Source organism: Mustela putorius, unplaced genomic scaffold (assembly GCF_011764305.1).
Source record: "Mustela putorius furo isolate JIRA1106 unplaced genomic scaffold, ASM1176430v1.1 tig00001118_pilon_pilon_pilon, whole genome shotgun sequence".
NCBI classification, from domain to species: Eukaryota; Metazoa; Chordata; class Mammalia; order Carnivora; family Mustelidae; genus Mustela; species Mustela putorius.
The window spans coordinates 1,828,089-1,838,759 of NW_025421577.1; the positions used below are offsets into that span (position 1 = coordinate 1,828,089).

The 10,671-nt window shown below is 37.6% G+C and overlaps 1 non-coding gene across 1 annotated transcript; it reads left to right on the forward strand.

The window, feature by feature from the left end:
- Positions 1 to 4,309: 4,309 nt before the first annotated feature.
- LOC123393991 lies at positions 4,310 to 4,384 on the forward strand. The gene has a single exon (XR_006608797.1). It is a non-coding gene; the product is annotated as a small nucleolar RNA SNORD49 (small nucleolar RNA).
- The last annotated feature ends 6,287 nt before the right edge of the window (positions 4,385 to 10,671 follow it).

Below are 10,671 nucleotides of genomic sequence, written 5' to 3' on the forward strand. Positions count from 1 at the left end.
TGGGCTGCTTTCAGGATTTTATCTTTGTCACTAAGACTTGTAAATTTTACTATTAGATGATGGGGTGTGAACCTATTCTTATTGATTTTGAGGCAGATTTTCTGCACCTCCTGGATTTTGATGTTTGTTCCCTTTGCCATATTAGGGAAATTCTCTACAATAATTCTCTCCAATATACCTTCTGCTCCCCTCTCTCTTCTTCTTCTGGAATCCTAATTATTCTAATATTGTTTCATCTTATGGTGTCACTTATTTCTTGAATTTTCCCCTCTTCATCCACTATTTGTTTTTCTCCTTTTTGCTCAGCTTCTTTATTCTCTGTCATTTGGTCTTCTATATCACTAATTCTTTCTTCTGCCTCATTTATCCTAGCAGTAAGAGCCTCCATTCTTGATTGCACCTCATTAACAGCTTTTTAAATTTCAACTTGGTTAGATTTTAGTTCTTTTATTTCTCCAGAAAGGGTTTTTATCTCTCTGGAGAGGGTTTCTCTAATATCTTCCATGCCTTTTTCAAGCATGGCTAGAACCTTGAGAATCTTCTTTCTGAATTCTAGATCTGACATATTACCAATATCCTTATTGATTTGGTCCCTAGCCTTCGGTACTGCCTCTTGTTCTTTTTTTTGTGGTGAGTTTTTCCACCTTCTAATTTTGTCTAGATAAGAATATATGAAGGAGCAAATAAAATACTAAAAGGGTGCCAACGACCCCAGGAAAATGTGCTTTAACCAAATCAGAAGAGACCCCAAATTGTGGGAGGGAGAAGGGGGATAAAAAGAAGTTCAGAAAAAAAAAATTAAAAAAAGAAACCAAAAAGTATAAAAAAGAAAAAAATATATATGTATATATTAGACTGGTGACTAGAACAGGGTCATCCATTTAATTTTGGGAGTATTTTGGTCTCTCAGAAGAAACTACCTCCCAAAATTAAAAAAAAAAAACACAATGAAGGATGGAATATGCCTATAAAGATGAAGACAAAATTTCTTTACATTTCTAAAAAAAGAGTTGATTAAGTAAGTTGGTTGGTAGAATAAAGAAAAGGAAAGTGGAGAGAATTTGCTCAGACTGGAGACTAAAACAAGCTTGGAGCTAGATTTAGGGTATATTTTGATCTATTAGAAGAAGTTGTACCCCAAATTTTTTAGAAGAAAAAGCCCTATGTGTATACAAAAAATAAATTTAATACAATGAAGGATAAAATATGATTATAATAATGAAGCTTCAAAAAAGATTATTTTTTTAATGAAAGGTATTGTTAAGATAAACTAGTTAAAAAAAACATTAAAAGAGGAAAGGGTAAAAGTTAAAAAAATTAGCAGAAGTAAAAAATTTTTTTAAATTAATTAACTGCAAGACTAAAGAATCATGGGGAGAAAGCCCGGAATTCCATGCTTTGCTTTCTCCTCCTCTGGAATTCCACTGTTCTCCTTGGTTAGTGAACTTGATCTTGCCTGGATTTCTAGTTGATCTTCTGGGGGAGGGTCCTGTTGTAGTGATTCTCAAGTGTTTTTGCCCAAGTTGGAATTTTACTGTCCTTACCAGGGGCCGGGCTAAGTAATCTGCTTGGGTTCGCTTGTTCCCTGAATGCTTTCCGTAGAGTTCCGGAGGACGGGAATTAAAATGGTGGCCTCCCAATCTCTGGCCGGGAGGAGCCGAGAGCCTGGGGCCCCACTCCTCAGTGTGCCCTCAGAGAAACGCGCCCAATCGCTCCCATCTCCCTGGCCTCTGGCCTTGCTCTGAGCTCACCCAGCCTGGGACCGTTTCAAGGTAACCCTGAGCTGAGAGCTCACTCCTTGGCTCTGTCTCTGTAGCTGAGTTCCCTGCTCTAATACCTGCGAGCTCTGTGACACTCAGACACCCTGGTCCTTCTGTGACCCCGCAGGACCTGGGGCCACATTGACCCCGCATGGGCTTCACCGGAGTTTAGCCTCTGGAGCCATATCTGTCAGTGGAGGAGACTTTTAAAAGTCCTGATTTTGTGTTCCGTTGCTCTGCTGCTTGCCGGGAGCCAGCCCCTCCTGCCGTGGTCTATCTTTCCGTGGCTTTGGTTTCACTTCTCCGCCAGTCCTACCTTTCAGAAAGTGGTCGATTATCCATTTCTAGAATTGTTGCTCTTCTTCTCTTTGATCTCCTGTTGGATTTGTAGATGTTTGAAATGATTTGATAAGCTATCCAGCCAATCTCCTTCTACCTGATGTTGTCTCAGCCTGCTACTTCTCCACCATCTTGAATCCTCCCTGATCTCTGTCAATGTTTAAGTTTACATTGAAAACCCTAAGGAATACACAGATAAGTTATTTTAGACAGTAAGAGAGTTTGCAATAACAGCTGGACATAAGATTAATGCAGAGAGGCACATGGGTGGCTCACCTGGTTGAGCGTCTAACTTCTTGGGTCATGATCTCAGGGTCATGGGATCAGGTCCTGGGTTGGGTTCCATGCCTAGTGCGGAGTCAGCTTGGACTTCTCTCTTCTTCTCCTGCTTGCTCTCTAAGTAAATAAATAAATAAATAAAAATTTTCAAAAAGATTAATGTAGAAATAGTACTACATTTCTACATATCAGATGTAAATAACTAGGGAATGTAATAAAAGGAAGTGCACCATTTATGAGATGATCAGATTAGATATTCAATAATCAGGAATAAATATAACAGAGTATATGTAAGACCTATACTGGGGAAATTATAAAATCTCTATTGAGAGATACTGAGAAGAATAAATAGATGGGCAGGTATACCATGTTCACATTTAAGAAGACTTCATATTATGAAGTTGTCATTTCTTTCTAGATTGATCTTCAAATTTCATGCAGTGCTGAACAGGATTGATCAGGGAACTTAGAGATGATTCTAAAATGTCCAAGAAGTATGTACACATGTGTATGGATGTATGTGCACACATGTGTATATAGAAGGAGAACAGTTACTATGACTTTTTACAAAGCGACGGAAATATGACAGGTTTTTGTTCATGGAAAGCGAACTAACCAATAAGATATCAGAAACCAACTGACGTCTGTAGGTATAGATATTAGATTTAGGCGAAAGGTAATATGTCCAATGTGTGGTGAATGAATGAAGGGATATTTCAATAAATTTAGTTGTAAGAATAATTTATACGGAAAAATGTTGAAATTGGATTCCTACCACACGTTAAAACAACCACCTCCATATAGATTTAGGACTAAATCTAAAAAACATAACATTTGAACACTAAAAAATATTGTAAGTGAGTATTTTTAGGACTCAGGATATGGGTGTTGTCTTCAATAAGGCATGAAAACAATTTTCTATAGAAGAATTTACAAAACTTAAAATATTGAGACTAATCACTTTTGTTCACCAAACTATCAAAGATTAATTTTCAAATTAAAGAAATCTTAAAATTAAGTTACAAACCAGAAAAAGATATTCACAATACACATAACTAGATTAATATCAAGAATATATAAGCACAAATAGTCCATCAGAAAAATTGGCAAAGGGAATAAATAAATGAAGAGCAGTTCAAGACTACTGGTCATCAAGGTAATGTAATACAAAACCATGATTAAGTGGCATTTTATAACCATTCTATTGACAAAATGATACATTTTGTTTATACCAAGTGTAGCAGTCCACAGAACCTGCTATACTTTGCTAGTGGGAACAGTAAATAGAAGTTTAAACCCACTACGCAGCCACTATAAAAACATTTTTGGCATTTCCTTCAGAAGTCCATCATTTACATATGCAATGATTTAGCTGTTCAACATCTAGGTAAGGATCTAAGAGAAACTCGCATATGTTAATAGGAGATATATGTAAGAAAATTCATGGAAACATTCTTTTCATAAGAGCAGAAGCAATTCAGTTCTTCTTGGTGGGAAGATGGAAGCAGAAACGGTGTTACATTCCCACAATGAAATACACAGGCTGTCAACATGAATAAGCTACAATGAAACATAATGTGTGGTAAGGCTTAGTCCATAATAGTCAGTGGGAAGACTCCGAAAGGAGGAGGTAGAGAATGATACCAGTTTGTTTGTTTTAAAGATTTTGTTTATTTGACAGAGATCACAAGCAGGCAGAGATGCAGGCAGAGAGAGAGGGGGAAGCAGGCTCCCCGCTGAGCAGAGAGCCCAATGTGGGGCTCGACCCCAGGACCGTGAGATCACGACCTGAGCTGAAGGCAGAGGCTTAACCCACTGAGCCACCCAGGTGCCCTGAGAATGATACTGTTTTTATGAAGCTACAATTATGAAAAATATCCTCTTAACTCTCTATATAGACATGATCTAACTATATATCTAGAAAACAATGATGCTCTGATGAAATCATCTATGGGAAGTGCCGTCAGAAGCGAAAACAATGAAATGATAAGCATGGCATTCAGAATGAGGCTACATCAGATAGGAAGGTCAAATGTTTAGATATAGGTCAAGATCTTGGCATTGTCTTTTGGTTGGAGGCTTTAGGCATGTTTGTTATATTATTTAAAATAATGTAGTAAATAGCTAATTAATTAAAATAGGCACACGAATGGATTAACAATGAGACTGTATCATGGAAAAGGCTTATAATGAGTCTAACTTGATCCTAATCAAGGTCCAAAACAACAAGAAAAATAATCACCTTCAATTAGAATGAATCCACTGACAGTGAAAGTTTGAATGTCCAGGAAATTGTAGATATACTATAGGGTGAGATCCGTGAGAAGGCAAGAGAGCATTAGATGTTAAGTACAAGTGGGAGGATTAATCTTTTGTGGGATCAGTGCCATTCACTTTATTGACACGGAAGGGAGGGGGAATAAGATGTTCTTAGAATTGAGTAAGTTTGGCTGTTTGGTATATGAAGATACAGAAATTCCCACTACCAGACATTAGAAATTTAGGGTCTCCACTACACAATAAATTAGTTCTCAGTCACTGAGGGGGGAATAAGAGTGTTCTTTGGTTGGTTTGGGAAAACATGAGTGTCACCACTAAAGAAATGGCTTGAAGATACAGAAATTCCCACTACCAGAGATTAGAAATTTAGGGTCTCCACTACACAATAAATTAGTTCTCAGTCACTGAGGTGAATGGTGTAGTTTGTGCCTTTGGTTGGTTTGGGAAAACATGAGTGTCACCACTAAAGAAATGGCATTTCAGTGCATATACATACAAAAGCATACTTGATGGGAAAGAAAGGGTTTAAAATTAAGAAACATGCATATATACATTTTATTTTGGTTAAATTCAAACTTTTAGGAGGGGAATTATTTAAATTACCTATTGCAAAGAAAATCATTTGAACTAGGGTTTTTGAATATAAAATAGCGCACAAATATTTGCATATAAATTAAAGAGGTAAAAAATAAGATATTGAATGTGTATTTTATATATTAAAAAGGGAACAGCAAAGCTTCAGGCCATATGATTTTTACTTTCAAACTTTTATAAATATTTATATATTAAGGAAATAAGTTTATTTATAAAATTAAGACTTTTAAAAAAGTTAAATTACTTCAATCAGTATTCTCAGAATCAATCAGGCATTAAACCAGACATGCAGATTGAAAAGAAGGAGACAAAATTTTTTCAAGAAATGGTTTTAAAGAAGGCAAACACTTATTAACATATAAGATATCTTGGTGCTTATTTCAAAAAACTCCAACAGAGAATATAACAGTTTTACTTCATGTTATTAAAAAGTGTTTTCTCAAGATAAAACAAATTCTCTGTTACTTTGGGATATTTTGTTTATTCATTTGAAATGACAAAATGTCACAGCAGACTTAATTTAGGAGAATTTTATTCCTTATCATCTATTTTTGAGGTTCATTACAGATTATATCTAATCAAGATTATTGTGGGAAGAAAGGTGTCCTTATTGAATGACATCTAGGGTCTAGGCAAAATATACCCTAATGGCAAAATTCAGCCTGCTCTCTCTTTTGGAATACTCCAGTATTCAAGAATGATTTTCTAAAAATCAAAATAAAAGTAATATTCTGACATTCAGAGATTCAACTTCCATTGTCCGTAGAGGAACTTCTATGGGTACCGAGCAATCCCCACTGTTGATGGTTTTTGTTTTGCTACTAGAAAGTAGAGACAGAGACCATGTGATCAGCAAGGCCCCAAATATTTACTCTGTGGCCCTTTACTGAAAAAGTTTGCCTACCCTGGATCTAAGGGATTGGATGTCTACATATGGTACATAGAAAATGTTGTTATTATTATTTTTGTAAGAGAGATCATGAGCCTAGGAGCAGAGCGGCAGTGGGTAGGGAGGCAGAGGTTAGGGGGACAGGGTGGGGAAGAGGAGCAGAGGGAGAGTGGGAGATAGAGAATCCCAAGCGGGCTCCACACCCAGCCCGGAGCCCAAAGCAGGGCTGAATCTCCTGACCCTGAGGTTATAACCTGAGCCAAAATCAAGATTCAGATGCCTCACTGACTGAGGCCCTTAGGTTCCCTGAAAACATTAAATTTTCCATTGATATTTTCTCCATTTCAGAAGATAAGTTATCTTCTTACTTGTTTGAGGACTGCCCTTTATTCCCCTAAATGGCTGAGATTGATGGCAGGGTGTCTCACCCACCGTCATGCTTCAGACTTGATAACCACAGTTTTATACAAATACTTCCTCAATCAGTATCTCCATCCCAAATACATGTATCTGTTTTTAACCACCTTCCCTCTGCTCGTGTCACTACACAAATTCTTCCTCTCTTAGCTGTGATTATTACCACCCAAATGCAGCCTCAGTTAACAACTGCAAGTGTCTGTCAGGATCTGGCATGTCCTACCTCCTCCATCAAAGTCTTTCTTCAACAGCTAAGTTCACACCTCGATTTTTCTTTTTTCTTATCCTTTTATGACATCTGAAAAATAGAATTATAATCATGATCACACATTTCTTATGGGGGCTTTAACATACATGTGGTATCAGTTGCTGATTGTACCCTCCAGGTGTCCTGAAGATACTGTTCACTGCATTATAGTATTTTTTTTTTAACACGAAGTTCCTAGAATAAATATCTGACTCCAGACTGAAAATAGTTGTTTCTACTTATCAGTTCATCTGTTTTAGCCTTATGCACACTGTTAAGTACCCAGTTTTATTTCCTTTTTTGCTTTGAGTGCTAGAAAGTGTGTGAGTTCATCTTACATCTGTTCTTTGAGAACACTTCTGTTCTGACATCTATTCATTTTGACATATTAAAATACATATTAAATACCAAAATACATATACATATTAAAATATGTATAAACTACCATGTATCCTTGCTGGAAAAACATATTGTAAGTAAACAAAGCCTAAGTAAAAATAATACATTTATGGACTGCCAGTAATGTGCTAGACATTTTCTGTAGGTTGTGTATAATTTCTTTCTCTGATAATACTAATTATAGATGAATGGACAAACTCACAAACAAGTTTTTTGGGACCTAAAGCTTATTTAGGAACCCTTTTAATAAAAAGAATATGAAAAATATGCTACTCTTATAAACATCAAAAAACTCTGAACCATGTTATCCCTTTGATAGAAACCCACCCAGAACCTTGGAAGGAACAATTGCAAATGAGGCACCCTAAGTTTTATTGGCTCAAGGTCAGTCTGCCTCTGCATGTATGAATTGTTTATGCTGTGTGAGTCACTCTTTATATACACTATACCATGTCATGTTGGAATAAGCTTACAGGGAATTAAAATTATGATCGTCTGAGAGAACAGGATGGTTAACTTTATGTGTTCACCTGACTGGGCTAAGGAATGCCCAGAAAGCTGGTAGAACATGATTTCTAGATGTGTCCATAGGATGTCTCTTGAAAAGATTAGAATTTGAGTTGCTAAACTCAAAGGAAGGTCACTCAAAGGAAGGTAAGGAAGATCACCCTCTCAGTGCACATAGGCATCGTACAGTCTGTCCAGGGCCCGAACAGGACACAAAGGCAGAGGAAGGGTGAATTCTCTCCTCCTCTTGAGTTGGGATGTTCATCTTCTGCCCTTGGCCATCAGTGTTGCTGGTTCTCAGGCCTTTGGGTTTGCACGGGGGCAAGACCATCAGCTATCCCGGGCCTCCAGCTTGTAGACAGCAGACTGTGACTTCTCAGCCTCCATAATTCTGACCCAGTCCCTCATGATAAACCTTTCTGTATTTCTAAATATACTCTACTAATTCTGTTTCTCCAAATAATCCTCACTAATACAGAAAGGTCACTAATTTTTCAAGGTCAAAAGATTAATAGGTGTATATTCGAACACTGATCTGTTTGAATCTGAAGCCCATCTAGTAAAACTTCATGTTTTGAGGATCTTACATACCAGGAATTCTGCTAAGCATGGGGATGCTGTGACAAACCAGACAGATGGTATCCCTGATCTTATAGAGCTTCTTGTGCTATTATTTCTATGAGAGGAGCTGGTCATTCAACTACTGTTATCTTCCTTAATCTTCATGTTAAAAAAAGTAACAGGTTTACTATCTTGGTCTGAGGACAATACAGAAAGTAAGGTTAAAGATTTTAGAATCAAACCTCATGTCTTTCCAACTGGTTTTCACTTCCTTTCCTCACTTGGGGAGCTCTTAGCCCAAGCTTCTTGTAAGACAGTAGGTTAAGATGTGTAAAGAAATCTGGAAGGTTAAGAAACTCACATTCCTGGATCTGCATCCCAGACCACTAGCTCAGATTTCAGGAGATGGAGGTGAATTTGAAACCAACCTCTGAGGTGCCCAATGCATGCAGACCCCATTCCACAGTCAGAAGAGCACAGCTTAAAAAAAAAAAAAAAAAAAAAAAAAAAAAAAAAAAAAAAAAGAGCACAGTTTAAAGATAAAAATGAGATCACAATTATTCTGATATTTCAGAGTCAAAACCCAAAGTCTATTATTTACATTTAAAATTATTAACTGATCTGATCTTATAAAGAGGTTGTGGAAAGCTTCCATTCCTCTCCTTCTTTCTCTGTGTTTCCTCTCCCTTCATTTGCTCAGCGCCATTCTGTCCTTGACACCCTTCTGCTGTCACTCATCGTATCTTGGCATTCTCAGGGATCCACCCTCAATTCTTACATCTTATTACTATCTATGGATAATGCTGCCACTGCTGTGTGTTCTCCTAGGCTACTGCTCATAGACCATATCCAAATTTTTGTTTTATACCCAGACTTTATTTTTTTTTCTTTGAAGTTTGAACCCCCTATCTCTAGTCAGTCCTCGATGGTTTGAATGACTCCAAAGACCTCATTTCCAAAGTTGACATTAACATTTCCAAAGTTGAAGTCAGTGTTGATCTCCCAATACAAAAAATTTATTCCTTCTTCTAAATGTTCTGTTTCAGTTTTAATGAACTCACTACAATACATCCATTCACTCAAACCAGATACTGGGAAGTTACTGTTTTCTTCATATCCTCTCATTCTATATGTCAAATCCATTGGAAAAAATCCTTTTGATATTTGTTCAAGAAAGAAAGAAAGAGAAAGAGGGAAGGAGGAAGGGAGGGAGGGAAAGAAAAGAAAGAGAAAGAAAGAAAGAAAAAAGAAAAAGACAGACTTATTTTTCCATAGCTTCTGTGTCCAAGGCCTTATGATTTCATAGTGATATTATAATGGCGTCTTATTTGGGTAACTTTATTCTGGTACTATTTTCCTCAAAACCATTCTTCACACTGCTGCCAGGTTGATCTTCCTAAAATGTAATTCTGATCACTTACTCCCTTGCTTAAAATCTGTAACAGCTCCCCACATCTGCCAGGAGAAATCCAAGGCCTCTGGCATGACACAGTCTCCCTGCTGTGTACCTGTCTGGTCTCATTTCTCACCCTTCCGCCTTTGACACTCACACTGAATTCCTGGAAGGTTGTGTTCAGCATGCACTACATTTCGGAACTTGGCACATTTTATCCCCGCTCCTGTTTTGCTCTCATCCCTCTCTTTGTCCCCCCAACTTTCCTCTGTCCTTCCCTCTTCCTGAATCTGGCTTGTGTGCTGTGGAGGGTGTTTGAAGATTTGGAGGCCGATCAAGGAAAAAGATGATTGGAGGTGGCTGAAGCTTGCCAAAGCTTTATTTGGTTAGGTAGGCATAGAGGGCAAGCATCCCACAACATCAGATACTTCTGTGCGGCAGCCACCATCTAGAAAATGTCCTCCTTCAGCAGGACTCCCAAAGAAGAGGGTTGACGTGTCTGGGTGATGTTGCTCAGCAGCCTGGCAGGAAGTTTCTTTGTCAGACTGCTCTTAATGGGAACATCTGTTTGGGGGTTTTGATGGCCCTGTGGTTTTAGCTTATCTGTGGCTGACAGGCATAGGGTACAATTTTGCAAGATATAAAACAGGGAGACTCTAAAAATCTGAGTAATTTGATGATGTTTAATAACTGATGTGTAAAAATCTGAGTTTGCCACTGGTGGGCAAATAGGTCTCAGAGCACTTAAAGAAATAGGTAACCAAGGGCTAATGGACAGGGAGCGACTTTGGTTCATTTATATGATGGTATCTCTGGGAAGGCGACACCTTTATCACATTGTATTACCATTAGATTTTACTTGTTTGTGTCTCTGAGAATATGAACTTCTTGAGAATAGAGGTGAGTTTTTACTCTTTTTTTCTTTTCTTTTTTAAGATTTTATTTATTTATTTGAGAGAGAGACAGTGAGAGAGAGCATGAGTGAGGAGAAGGTCAGAGGGAGAAG